We start from the raw sequence: 15032 nt of genomic DNA, 5'->3' as shown, positions 1-15032 counted from the left end.
AGCCATAATATCCACAGTCTAGCGGGTTTCACGCAACTCTGAGCCCTAGGGATCACAGCAGCATCACTTGTAGAATGGCAGGAGGCACAATTGCATGGATTATGCATTAGATCCCATTGCGCCTTTACCAGCATATGTAGAGGGGGCCTCATGGACAGAAACAGAAACACTGAAACTTTAGATCTGAAAGCCAACATTTGAATCTTCAGTATTTTAGTCCATTTTGAGTTCATTTCCTTGTTTTTAAATGTTTGGGAAACCTTCTTACATATCTAACAAAATTAATGAACTTTACTTGCCAACAGAAACCAAGCCATAAATTCATTACCTTATTGCCAAAAAGGCGTCATTTATTTCACTTCAAGAAGCAAACAGGGAAGACCAAAAAGAAATTAAGCAAGCTGTTGATGATACAAACAGAAATGGATTCTGATGACTTAAAAATTCTGCTAAACTACTTGCAATACAGGCAACCCCCACTTAGCAGTGTTTCGCTTAGCACTATGTCACTATAACGCTCATTTTAAATTGATACACAATTTCACTTAGCCCTCAGCAAGTTTTGCTATAACACTCGCAATCGCCAAACACTTTCGGTTTTGCTTGACAGTCATTTTGCTTAACGCTTGGCTTTTCAAGAACCAATTAAGCTAAGCAGGGGTTGCCTGTACTTGTTAGGTTTTTAAGACTCATGGCCACACAAATCATCATTACTAAAAGTTATTCACCTAAAAAGGATATTGTTAAGATCAGGAGTGAGGAGGCTCCTCTCTGGACTGAAAATATTAAAGTAATTTTTAACAATTTTAGATTCATGTAAGCAATGCATGCTTCCTGCTCCATTATATCCAAAGCTGGCTTAAGCAGAATTTTGGGTAAACAAATCAAAATACAGCACAGTGAATTTCAGATTTACTGTACATTACAATATGACATCTCATGAACCCAGATATTTAATGCAAACAGTAAGGTAAGAATCCTGGATTTTCACTACCCCAAAGCATCTTAAAGCCTCTTATTCCCTCTCTACCTCTCCCCAATTTAAGCCTCTACACACACAGAATTTCACTCCTTCACAATACTCAAGACAGTAGATACCTAAATAGATTAATGCTATGCAAGGGACAGAAGACCTCTTGGCCACTAGAATAACAAAAGAAAATACAAAAAAAACCAAATGCGCTAAAAATGCCTGAAATGGCTCAACTGGAAAAGATGTCACTGTCAGAAAAGAAGTTAAAATAACTGGTTTAAAGGGGTCCTTGTCTTCACCAGTAAATGAAGAAAAGGGATCCTTGAAATTGTTGTAGATATTAAGCACACATCTGAACTGTTGTCCATTCTTGTGTAAAGCAGAGCGAACACAATCCATGAACGAGCTGAAATGCTCACAGTCTGATCATGTTGCAAAATGCTATATACAATTTAATTGGGATAGCTCAGACCAAATGCTTCATCTGTTTTTCTGCACGACCCTGTTTCTAACTATATTTCCTAGATAAACTGACAGCTAAAAAATGGTCAACTGATTTGCCAAACCTCACCCAATGAGTGACTCAAAGAGAAAAACTCAATATGCTCCTAAATCCCTGTCCATTTTTGCATTCACTGATGTACAGCCTCTCCTTTTTTTTAATATACATTATAGTAGATTTCAAGTTAAAAATATATGCAATTAAACTGTACTCACTTATTTAGGGGACCATGGTTAGAGCAAATGGTAAAATAATGGCAAAATACATTCTAAAAATCAACTCTTAAGAGTTTCAATAAATTAACTTGAATTTTATTTAAATAAAAGCTACAGTAAAATTTAGTGCAACTGTATTAACAGAGTGAAAGCTGTGCAAAACAGCAAGGCCCAATTCTGGTGTTTACAAAAATTTTCATATTAACAAATGTAGATAATTTTATTGGCACAGGCAGAACTTCATGAAGTTTGCCATCTTGCCTGTTATCATCTTTGGAAACCTTTTTGCATGTGTGAGTTGTGGTATATCTTAAAGGTCAGACTACTTTGAATGGCATTTAAAAGAAAATCACACGGCCTAAAAAAACATTCAGAAAAGTCTGAGGTTTAAACTATTCACCACTGCATACATCACGGTGAAAAATGACATACATTCATTTGATATAGATTGATATTCAACCTGTTCTAATCAATAAAAAATGCATAAAGACAAGAAAGCAAATCAGATGGGCAAGCAAAAGGCATTTTTTGAATATTTACTGAAAATTAACTGTCCTTTGAAAGCCTGGTTGTTTGAAAACACCCACTTAACATTCAGAAATACAGTGTCAAAAAAAAAGCATGCACACATGCTTACTGCTCTGAATTTTATTTCATTGGTCTTAAACCAGAAAGCTTATACTGTTAACAAGAAAATAAAGGTCATGATTTCATAAGAAAAGAAAGATGTATTGCCACAAAGTAAATGTTATTGTGGCAGTTGTTGTCTGCTACTTAATGTTTACATTTCATATATAACTACATATATTTAGGCAACAAGAGAAGCAGACACTTAACCAGAGTAACACCACACAGACATGCTTTCCTGCCTGCTCAGTCTGGCTGTTCCCTGCTTCTCCAGCTCCCATGTTAACAGCAGCATTTTTGTCAGGCCTAATCAAAAAGGTAATTATGGGAACTTCTGAATTCTTTGAGGCAGTCGTAATAGTCCACAAGCAAACAATTCCAACTATTATTGCTTAAAGGCCATCATAATCTCCATAGGAGCTAAATTTGCAATCTAAACTCACTTTCAACTCAAATAATCTGTGTTTTCCTGTTGGTAAGAATAATTCATTTGTTGGGCTGCAAAGTGCTAGTAAAATGCTTGCAACAGAATACATTTGCACAATACCTTAGACATTGTGCAATCTTGCACAGTCAACTACCAAACCAGAAATTGGTGTACAATCTAGTACTGCATCAATGACACAAGATTAAATAAATATAAAGTGTAACATTCCATGCCTTCAACTTGCAAATGACCATATTTTCTTGCATATAACATACCTCTAATATAACATGCAGCCTATTTTTGGAAGGCCCTAAGAAGAGGGAAAAATGCTACCTTGATGTATAGGTAAATACCAGAGGCCTGGGGTCTCTGGGGGCCATGCACCAGAGACCAATCTGGCACGTCTACACTGGGGCTGAGCACCAAGGAACCATCTGGCATGCTGGCTCTGGGGTCATATGCTGGGTCTGACCCTGGGCGCTGGGATTCTCCCAAGCATACTGTTACACACACTGTCCTGCTGGCAGTAGTAATTGTTGAAGGGATGTCACTGAGCAGAAGCATTTGTAAGAATGATCCAAGTTTTGTGCTCTGAGTGAAAGCCCAGGATTCAATCAAAAGATCTCCATTTTATTGGAGGACCTGCCAAAGATTTGCTATGCAACTTAAGGCAAGTTGCTCAGCCTAACCAGGTACCAGTTTCTTGAAACATAAAAGGGGATGGTAAAGGGTTGCTGGGTTGTTGGTTGTAACCATGTTGGTCTAAGGACACAGGCAGGGCCAGGTTCTTTCGGTAGATGTGATATCTTTTATTAGCGATTGCAGCCCGAAAGCTTGCAAAGAACTTTTTTCCAAATACCCTTTTGGCCTAATAAAAGATATCACAGCTACCCAAAGATCCTTACCTACATATAAGTGGTGATTTTGAGGCTTATTTCATTTAATATTTCTAAAATGCCTAGATAATCTTTGAATAAAAGGTATGAGACAACTGCAGAACATTATTTAGACATACAGTGACCCCAAATCAAGTCCTTTATATATAAATGAATAATTGTCAGCTCTCATTATACTACTGCATTCGCAATGCAATATTTAATTCTTGTACTCAGAAGATCCATCTACATTAACATGCTATAATGTAATCAAAACAGACATTCCCATGTGAGGTTGGGGAGCAATAATAAGACCCAGGACTGGTAAATTATATAGCAGATCTAATTTGATGCCTGCCTTTGCCTTAAAAGATTTGATGCATTCAACATACAAAGAAACATAAAAATAGTATTTAAATATGAATTAAGCAGTGGCACAAGAAACGAATGCAAGTCAAGGCCTTGAGGATACGTCCCTATTCCCAGTGCATCTCAACAAGGGCAGAATGTGCTTTGGGGTGTTCCTCCCAGGATATTATTTTGAAGGCACGGTGTACGCATACCCTTAAAGTATACTGCTTATACTGCTGGATGCCACTGAGAACATCCTGGGCACTTCCTTCCACTCCAACGTGCTGGAAATGTGATGGTGAAGCTACAACCCCAACGCCCAGTTGCTCTTGAGACGTTGATTTATGGCGTACTTGAGAGCAGCCATTTAGGAAATCTCCAGAGCACTTTTAACACGGCATTTCTGATTTTGGTGTGTGCAAGTGGGCAGAACATGTTTGGGGGTGTTCTTGCCACGGTATGCTGGGGACATGGTTAGATATATCCTTAACATCCAATGTTTACACTGCTGGATGTCATACATTTAGAGTTAGTTTACTGAAAGGGCTTTAGCTGAAGTGCAGGGAGGTCTGTACAAGCTATTTACTTTGATAAGAAGCTAGCTCGCATTTCTCTACATTGCATTCAGCTCCTGCTGAGAACTGACAAAGCTCCGTGATGGTTTTAACCCCTAACTTTACCACTCCTTTCACAATACCTGAATTGCCTGGATGTGTGCAGACAACTTGCAATGGATTTCCTGGTGAGAAGGGAATTACTCAGGGGAGGAAGGGCGGAGAATACAAAACACAAGCATTCTGCAGACACTGTTTGAACCCAGGCTACCTCCTCAACTGCTTTCCAGGGAGAACATTTTGCTACTGTAGCCTCATGATTATAGATTCAGTATCTCATAAAGACTAATTCAGACCTAGTGAGGTTTCTCTTCCAGAAAACACAGGTTTTGTGGTTGTGCCCATACTGGCTGCTTCCTGTACCCAATCTTTGAAATATTAGCATGTAGATTTAATAATGAAAATGGCCTCTGGAGGATCCTTTCTCTGAACAAACTTCTGAGGAGCAATCATGTACTGCCAACACTTGGATTTACAATAAAGCCCAGGTGTCAGGCTTCAAAAGTGTTTGCACAAAGAACGAGTAAACAACAAAAAGCCCCTATTTATGCATAAGGAACAAGGAAGTCAATACCATTGAGCAAATGTACATATTAAGCTACACCTAGCTAGAGATGCTTGTCTATGGTTCCTTAAGTAAACCAAATAAAATAAAAATACAGCAGTGTTTCATAGTTTCATAGTTGGTTGGGTCAGAAGGGACCTGAGCAGATCATCAAGTCCGACCCCCTGCCATGGCAGGAAAGAGTACTGGGGTCAAACGACCCCAGCAAGGTGATTGTCTAGCCTTGTTTTAAAGACCCCCAGGGTAGGAGCCAGCACCACTTCGCTTGCAAGTTGGTTCCAGATCCTAGCTGCCCTGACCGTGAAGTCGCACCTCCTGATGTCTAGTTTGAATTTACCCTCTGCCAGCTTGTGACCGTTATTTCTAGTCACTCCTGGCGGTGCTCGGGGGAACAGGGACTCCCTCAGTGCCTGCTGGTCTCCTCTGACTAGTTTGTAACAGGCCACTAGATCCCCCTCAGCCTTCTCTTGTGGAGGCTGAACAGGTTCAGGTCCCGTCACCTCTCCTTGTAGGGCCTGCCCTGCTGCCCCCGATCATGTGAGTGGCCTCCTCTGGACCCTCTCCATGTTGTCCACATCCCTCCTGAAGTGCGGCGCCCAGAACTGGATGCAGTACTCTAGCTGCGGCCTGACTTGTGTCGCATAGAGGGGGAGGATCGCCTCCTTGGACCTGCTCGAGATGCATCTGCGGATGCACGACAAGGTGCAGTTGGCCTTCCTGACTGCATCCCCACACTGCCGGCCCATGTTCATCTTGGCATCAATGATGACTCCAAGATCCTTTTCTACCTCTGCACAGACGAGAAGGGAGTTCCCCAGCCTGTAGGTATGGTGCCGGTTTTTCCTCCCCAGGTACAGCACCTTGCACTTCTCAGTGTTGAATCCCATCCTATTCTCATCCGCCCACCCCTGTAATCTGTCTAGGTCCAATTGCAGCCTATTCCTCCCTTCTAGCATGCCCACATCCCCCCCACATCTTAGTGTCATCAGCATATTTGAACAGGGTGCTTTTTACCCCCTCGTCCAACTCACTGATGACAATGTTGAACAGTGCGGGCCCAAAGACCGAGCCCTGGAGGACCCCACTGCCCACCTCCCTCCAGGGTGAAAATGATCATCCACCACCACTCTCTGGATGTGGCCCTCCAGCCAGTTGGCAACCCATTTGACTGTGTGGGTGTCAACACCAGAGTCCCCCAGTTTTCTTTAATGATAATGGGATGAGACACAGTGTTGAAGGCCTTCCTACAGTCTAGAAAGACTTGTATAATTTTGAAGATGACAAGAAGCAATTTTCTACAGGGGAATTCCCCCAGAAGAACTTTTTTTCTGCAAATGCCTCACATTTGTTTCAGTCTGATTCATTCTAAAGAAAAGGGGGGAAAAGTTTCCCTTGTAGAAGTATTTTTTCTAAAACCCAGGAATGAATCATTTCAGCCAGATATAATTTCAAAGTACGTACGTGAATCCCATCAGGGGGATGTGAAACCACCCCAGCATTCCCAGGTCATGCCCTGTAAGTGTATAGTCACTGCACACAGGAAAATACCTGGTGGTGGAAGTTCAACAACCGACCATTCCCTTGACATACACAGTAAATACATTAACAGGACACATCCTTTATTTCACAGTAATCTTTTTCACATAAGACAAGTTTTTAAATTTGTCACTCAACATCCAAAGTTATATTTTTAAATAACTAACATGCATTGATAGATATTGTGGTGCAACAAAAGCAATCAAACAGTAATTTTTTTTGTCCTCTCATTATCACATACTTCACTGCTTACTTCCAACTGACTGAGAAACAATAAATGGAAAGGATTTTGTTTTTTGGATGATTTTTTTTGGTCTCAGTTTGGTTTATAGTGGACATTCTGATGCAGCCTTGACAAGAGCAACACAAATGACTCAGCTCAAATTTGTCAAGAGTTCATTTTGTGACCTACATTAAATAATTGCTCAAAAAAGGCCCTTATGAAATGCCACAAAACAAATGAGATGAGCCAACCTTTCTATATAATAATCTCTCTCTTCCAGAAGCTTCCAACTCAACATTATCCGCCTCTAATCAATTACTAAAAATATAACTTCATTACAAAATTAATAGCAACCCTTCAGGGGATTCTGATCTGAAAGATGTCACTCGAGCATACTAAAAATGTTCACTAGAACAAGTAGAAATAGAAGGAAGTTTTTGAGAATAAGCCTTCAATGTTAGCACAGATTGCACCACATCAGCAGAACTTGCTGGAGACATGGCTGAATTATTTCCATCATTTTTCATTACCATAAAATTCTACCCCTCCCATGCTTCCCCAGTGCATGGAAGAGAGATTTTCCTCAAAATAAGGAAATTATATTAATTCCTCAACACAATTCCATTCCTTAGGTTTGGCAGTCACCAAAATTATATAGTTCAGTGGATCGTATGTTGCTGTAATTGCTTAAACACTACAAACAAGGAAAAGGAGGATTCTTGTGTCATAGGAAACATACTTGTAGCTTCAGAAAATGGCAAATACATGCATCATATAAAATGTGGATTGCATGGGTAGGGACAGCAGTTGCACATAAACTGGTTTAAGTTATTGGAAACTGGTTTAAACCTGTAACAGAACAGAAGATCAATGTGCATAAACTGCTTTCAAAATGATTTAGGTCAAACCAGTGTATGGAAATTCTGTCCCAGAACCCTTCCTGGTTCAAGTTAATTCACAGTCCCTCAGTATCCCAGGATGCTTTGCAGTTCTAGGCTGTGCAGTCTGCTCCAGTGACTGCTCTGCTCCATAGCCTGCTTCCTGCCCAGGCAGCTGTGGGGAGCCAAGGAGAATTTCCCACTTTCCCCTTCCCAGCTGCTGATTGGTTTGGCTGCTGCCACAGCAGGGAGGGAGAGAGAAGCAGTCTTTCAGGCATGGTGTTTACGCAGGCAGCCCAGCAAGTGGGCACTGGGGAGCTCCCACCTTGGGGGGCATTTTCCCCTCACCCCAGCCCAGGGAACTGAGGGGAATTCTTCCCCTCCCCATACCCACACTGCTTGCCTTAGCCTGTCTCACGGATAAACCCAGGCAGCCTTTTCACTTTTCAAAGGAATTTATGAAAAACATTTTTCAAAACAGAAGAGATCTTCATTACTGTGATGAATCTCTTGGCAAGTCAAACAATGTTGTTCAGTCCCAGACACAACTAAACCCCTGTATAGTCTTAAGAAATTCTGAAGTTTTGAAATCTAAGTACCTCTGCCACAACACTATACATATACACTTGAGTCCCCTCCTGTCACCCTGCCTGGTTCTTTAAATCAGCTCAGGGGACAAATCCTACATCTTGGATAATAACACTGAGAAAAAAATAAGTATATAAAATAACTATATCATGCCATGCCTTCTAAGTAAATGGCATGCAACCATGTTGAATGTTCAAGACCATGAACTGAGCTCTCTTCTTTCAGTCTTATGGGGGAAAAATCCCAAAGCTTTTTCACAAGTAGAGAATAACCCAGAATCCCTAACTGCTTTTTAAACCTGAATTTATGGTATCTGAGTTCATAATAGGTACTCTGCTTGTATTATCCATATTCATTTAGTATGAAACACTGTACTTTAACTATTTAGACAATGAAACTTCTATATTAACTTATTTTTAAGTCTATTGCTACAATATTCATTGTTTGGATAGTTATTCTCTGTTTACTGAAGCATTACGGTATTCATGTTAAGACAGAAAGACCCAGTACTCTGTTCCTGAAATGGAAAATGTAAGTAAATTGCTGTGTTTAATATTTTATCTATTCACTGAAAGTAATACATTAACATATAATTAAGCATAACTGTGCTCATACACTATTTTAGCAGATACAGTTTGCTGATGCAGCATAGAATCCTGTTCATATTGTGCCAAAAATTTTTAAGACGAAATCAGTCACAAAAATGTATTAGGGCTTTGCTCAAAAAAGACAACATTTAAAAAAAAAATACACTTAGACATATGTTTACACATACTGTATCAGAAATAAAGAAATTACAACTAATCCCCATCTGTTTTGTTCTGGACATGGTAGGCATATGCAGAGGGCCAAGGGAAAAGTAAGTTCGCTTTGAGACCTACAGTCTGAGGTCAGTCAACAATACCATTCAAAAGGAAATCCCAACATTAAAAAGTCTAAGTCAAAATAAAATATCAAAATATGCTATGAGAAATGTCCCACTGGTGGGACGTGAAGGTCATGTAGCTAGGACTTCAACTCATTGCTCGACTGAAAAAAAAATCAGTTGTCTGCACTTCAAATAGATGAATCAACAGACATCTCAAACAATTCAATTTTGTGGGGTTTTGTTTTTATCACGGTGTGACCAGGGTTTTTTGACAAAAGGGTTGGTAGGACGTAAGGTGCAAAAGGTTGAGAACCACTGATGTAATCAATACAAACCTAATTTTAAGATGTCAGTTTGGAAAATTTCAGGGCACTGTTACATAGGATTAAATAGGAGATCAATTTATTGCAATTTCTAAATGCAATATGAATCTCTAACATAGAAGAAGCTCCATGTTCTTTTAAACTGAAATGACTAACTTGCAAATAAGGTATCAGAAATTCAACAACTGACTTCAGTTGTAAAAGCAATAAACCAGCACAGTAATTTACATTAGGCTCATCATGATCGGCAATCCCTCACAGTTGAGGATGATTGTCTTCCATGATCATATTGTCTATATTTACAGTAGGCTACACCCTGCACTGCACATACATGCAAGGGAGGAAGACAGATACAGCAAGTCCACAAATCAAGCAATTCAAAGCCATAAGTCATCATAAGACCTTCAGAAAGCTAGGAAAAGCAACTAAGTAATGTGTGCACACACGAGCAAAAAATGTCCCCTAAGTATGCATCTGGTTACTGGTTAATAAATATGTATCCTGTTCACAAGCCAACCAAGTAAAAATCTAAAAGCTACAGTCTGCAGTAAGAACTAGTTTAGAATACAGGTTATGTGCTTGCAAACAAGAAGGAAAATAAACTTCATTATGTATAGCATCCAGGTGTTATTTGTGAAAATAGGTCCAAGCAGGAAGGTGTCCTTTTACAATTACTACAACCTGTGCGCCCCCTTCCTTCAACATTACCCTTCATCTAAGAAGGTTTGGCTAGGCTGCCTGCTTTTCATGAATGGGCAAAACAGAGAGGAAGGGTCTAGTCTGCTGCCCAGACTTACTCACTTCCTAGCTGAATCTGGGTTTTTCCCAGTACTCTGCAATACCCACATTTAAGCAGTACCTACCACTGACATTACAGATGTTTTTAATTATCATCTTAGAGCATTTTAAATTATAGGAAAGAAACTAAAATATAAACTCTTTGCACCTCAGCAGTATTCCATGCTGTCATATTTGGGGTAATTGAAAACCAACTGATTTATTTATTCTGGGTCTCCCAAACTGTAGGTAACTTGTTAAACAGATTTATGAAGGTGAGTCAACCCTTGGAAGGAGCAAATCATGAATAACAAAATAAATACAGTAATAGGGAAAATATTATGCTCTACTCTTACTACTTAAAAACTGCCTAATGCTGTTACTGTGCATTAAAACTGGCTGCTGCTATGGGCCTCAATTTCTGTTATGTATAATAGAGAGTTTTTTGAGGTCTTCTTTTCCTCCTCCTAAACCTACTTCTATTGATGCTGGTTGCAGATGCTGTGCAAGATTGTGTGTTTAAATCAGAAATTATTTTAACCATGTATTCAAAACTTAACTCCCAGGGTTTAATACCTCTATGATAAGCTTTTATATTTCCATAAAAGTGCTTTAAAACAGATTGCTTTAAACATGTCTTCAACTGACAAAAGATTTTTTTTAAATATGTTTTATAAGTTACTGTTATGTAAAATGGATTAGGACAAGGCCAACCTGCAGCACGCATGCCGCAAATGGCACAGGCAGCCTCTGTGTGAGCACATGGCAGATTGGAAAGGGGACAGACAGTACAGCAGCAGATTGGCCCAAGAGCCCAATTAATTTGTGGCACACCTGCCAAAAAGTTTGGTTCCCACTAGAGTAGGGTTTCCAGATACTTTGGGGGAGAAATATGAACACAGTAATTTTCTGTCTTGAAAGAACATGCAGGAAATCAATAATATTCTTTATATTCATTCACAGTAATATTTGCACAATAATCCATTAATAACTGCATATTTGAGTAAGTGCAACATTTTAAACTTGTATTAGTTATACTTTTAGAACAGCAAGGTATTTCCACTGTCAGCAGTTCCTCACCGTCTAAGATGATCGTCTTCCCTGTGAGTCCGAAGATTGCCGACGAGGCCTATCTGGGATTGAGAAACTATGCTGCAGCTCCGTGTAGGGTGGGTGGCTTTGGGTTCTTGATTCAGTCCATAACACGCTGTTTCTTCTGCTCCTGCTTTTCCGTCTCCTGTTCTTGTCATAAGGTTTCAAAGTACTGAGATCCTTGCAGCAGAGTCTTCCTCCACCTGGGGCAGTCCCACAAGTTGATGTCCATGGTGCATTTTTCCAAGTTGCCTTGGAGGACATTCTTGAAGCGCTCTCTGCCCTCCTCCTGAGCGTACACCTTGACCGAGCTGGGAGAATAAGACTTACATTGGGATGCTGGAGTCAGACATCCAGATGACATGACTGGTCCAGCAAAGTTGACGCTGGATGATCATCATCTTGATGTCTGTAGTGTTTGCTTGTGAGAGGATGCTAATGTTGGTGTGTTAGTCTTCCCATTGAATTCAAAGGATCTTCCACAGGCAGTGTTAATGGTATTTCTCCAACAGCTTGAGGTGTCTCCTGCATGTTGTCCACATCTCAGCTCCGTACAGTAAGGTGGGGATCAGGAATGTTTGATAAACCATGCACTTGGTTTCCGATCTGATGTCGCAATTTTTGAACACGCATTTCCTCAGGTGTCCAAAGGCTGCACTAACAAATTTGAAGCAAAGTTGGATTTCTCCATCGATATCAGTCTTCTGTGAAAGAGATGGCTTCTAAGGTATGGGAAATGCTCAACTTTCTCCAGAGTCTCACCATGAATCTGAATCAATGGAGCTCGAGACTGCTCATTAAGAGCTTGTTGATGACGGACCTTAGTCTTCTGAATGTTAAGCATCAGTTCCTTTTACTTCTATGCCTTGGTAAAGATGTTGACAATTGCTCTAAGGTCTGCTTCCAAGTGAGCACACGCTACGGCAGCATCGGTGTACTGGAGCTCAATGACTGAGGTCAGGGTGGTCTTAGTTTTGGCTCAGAGGCAGCTGAGATTAAACAGCTCACCATTCATTCAGTAGTTTAGCTCCACTACAACTGGAAGCTTCTTGGTAGTCAGATGTAGCATCGCAGTAAGGAATATTGAGAAGAGTGTTGAAGTGATGAGGCAGCCTTGCTTAACTCTGATTTTAACCTCAAAGGGAACTGTGATAGATCCGTTATTGAGAATCGGAATCGCTGCTCACATACTGCTATGGAGCAGACAAAGAATGGTGATGAATTTCAGTGAGCATCTGTCCCAGAAGGATCCTCCACAACACTTCTCAGTTGACTATTCAAATTTTAAAATTTTAAAATTAAAAGAAAAAGACTATGGCTATTCTTCCTGCCTAATTACCAGACTACTGTTTAGGTTGATCAACTGAAAATGTATCAGCTTTTCTGGAAGTTCAATAGATATAAGCAATATCCAAAGACCTGTTTTTTCATGCTATCATATAGCCTCTCTAATGCATCTTACATTTAGAATAAAGCTATGGATGATGATACTATTTTACCTTGCATTATTTTCTGCCAGATTCTAGTTTTTATTCAGTAAGTCAGAAGCCCTTCGCAACAGCTTAGTGATCATATGCTAATCAATAAATGCTTAATGGTGCCCTGATATACCTTAGGACAACAGTTCCCAACCTCTTAGGACAACTGGCACCCCTCCCTGGACTCAGAGCACCTCTCAAAAAAGGCCATTTCTTATCTTTTCACTTGATTATTTACTACAGAAAAAAACCCAGAGCAATTCTTCTGTTGGAAAGAACTCAGAAAGATCACAATGGGTCAAAATGCTTTTAACATTGTGGATCCCTATTTGAAATCTCTCAGATTTAGCTTATGATCGTATGTAGATGTTTGCACACTTCAGCGTGCTAATAGTGCATGGTACTGCACAACTCTGCCATTCCTTAATAGAATGACATCCTGGCTGAGAATCACTGGCTTAGACAAAATGGTGTTTGCACCGATTTGTTTCCACAGTGTAGTACAATATTCATTCCAGTAGATCAGGCATTTTCACAAGAAATAATGAAATATTACATTGTTCACTCCAAAAGTAAAAGAGAATGTGGCTGTTCCCATAACCAGCCTCACTGCCTGCCTCAAAAGTCTTCTCCAGACTAAGAAGCATGTTGAAAAGTTCTTAACCAAAAAGAGCAATAAAATGGACTGGGCTTTCAGCTGTCCTACCAGACACAGCAGCAGCATCCAATTCATCTAGTGATACCATTAACAACCTTGATACACATGGAACTTGTTTAATGTAAAGCCTTTGGAATAATATTGATTAGGCTTAGGAACTATGGAAACCAGACATGCCTCTTCTGATTTTGCTCCCCTCAAAAGAGAAAGCAAATCATTTAACGTTAGGGGGAGGGGAAAAAAGGATGCTGAAAGCTAGTCATTACTGACCAATAAACTACTGAAATTTCCTGTTTAGAGCAGGTAATAAAATCTAACCATACTTTTCACAAAAAAATGGTCCCTACTGCTGCTTCAACAATGGCCTTTATAGGTCAACACATTGGCCGTCCTATGCTTGATAACATCTATAAGTTAATTAAAAAGTAGTTAAATACAAGTCAAGTACTAATTTAAGTAAAAACTGAGAAGGTCTATACACTTTAAGTTTGGGTGGAGATTTTGAAGTGACATGAATTTTAAAATTCAGGTGCCTAATTTTAAATGTAGGAGGGTATAAAGTTAGATGAAAAAAAGCATGCACAGTTCCAGGGAAATGTTTTCTGATTAGTTCTTTCCTTGACAAAAAAAATAATCCTTTTCTTGCTTACAGAATTTCCCAGGCTTCTTTCTACTTTTATTTAGCTCCTTCAAAAATCACACAAATGTCCTCCAGAAATGACAGGGAAATAAGAAACCAATATCCCTAATTTTACACACAATTATTTTCCAGTTTGAAGCTGCCTTTATACTTTCTAGGAAAGCAGCAATGGCAACAACTAAACATTACTTTTGTTTTGCAATTCATTTTGAATAAATTCTACCTTTGAGTTAAGTACTCAGCTCGGTCACCTAGCAACTTCTGAAGGCCTCTGTTTCAGAAGTTAATCTCCAAATGTAAACACAAAAAACAAAAGTTTGCTTTTCAAGCGTCAAACTGAAAGATTACATGTTTTGAACTTCACTGCAAAAGCTAAAGATACAAGCCACTAGATTTGCACTTGAATTCTGCAAATAAGCATCTTTAGCAAGATATACAGGGCAAATGGTATTTCAACTAGTTTTACACTAAATTTACAAGTTTCCAGACAATTACAACTACCGTTAGGAAAGCATTCAGATGCTATATTGGTTATGTTAAATCTCACCATATATTCATATTGTTTCCTGAATTTAAATCATCCTCTAAAATTCTGAATGAAATACACATTCAGTAGCTTAAAGCTTTAAGGTCTATACTGGGTCAGCAAGATGTAGCAAATATTGAAATATGATCACATTTTCTCTTTTTTCAGACACAATACAGATGTTACATAGTGCCAGTTTTAACCAGAGGAAGTCAGACTTTGCTCCATAAAATTAAAACACTTTCTACAAGGACCAGATCCTCTCATCCTGAAGGCTGGAAAAGCGCAGGCTCAGG

The sequence above is a fragment of the Crocodylus porosus genome, unplaced genomic scaffold (assembly GCF_001723895.1).
Source record: "Crocodylus porosus isolate Cpor-Errol unplaced genomic scaffold, CroPor_comp1, whole genome shotgun sequence".
Classification (NCBI taxonomy): domain Eukaryota; kingdom Metazoa; phylum Chordata; order Crocodylia; family Crocodylidae; genus Crocodylus; species Crocodylus porosus.
This window is presented reverse-complemented; position numbering follows the sequence as displayed.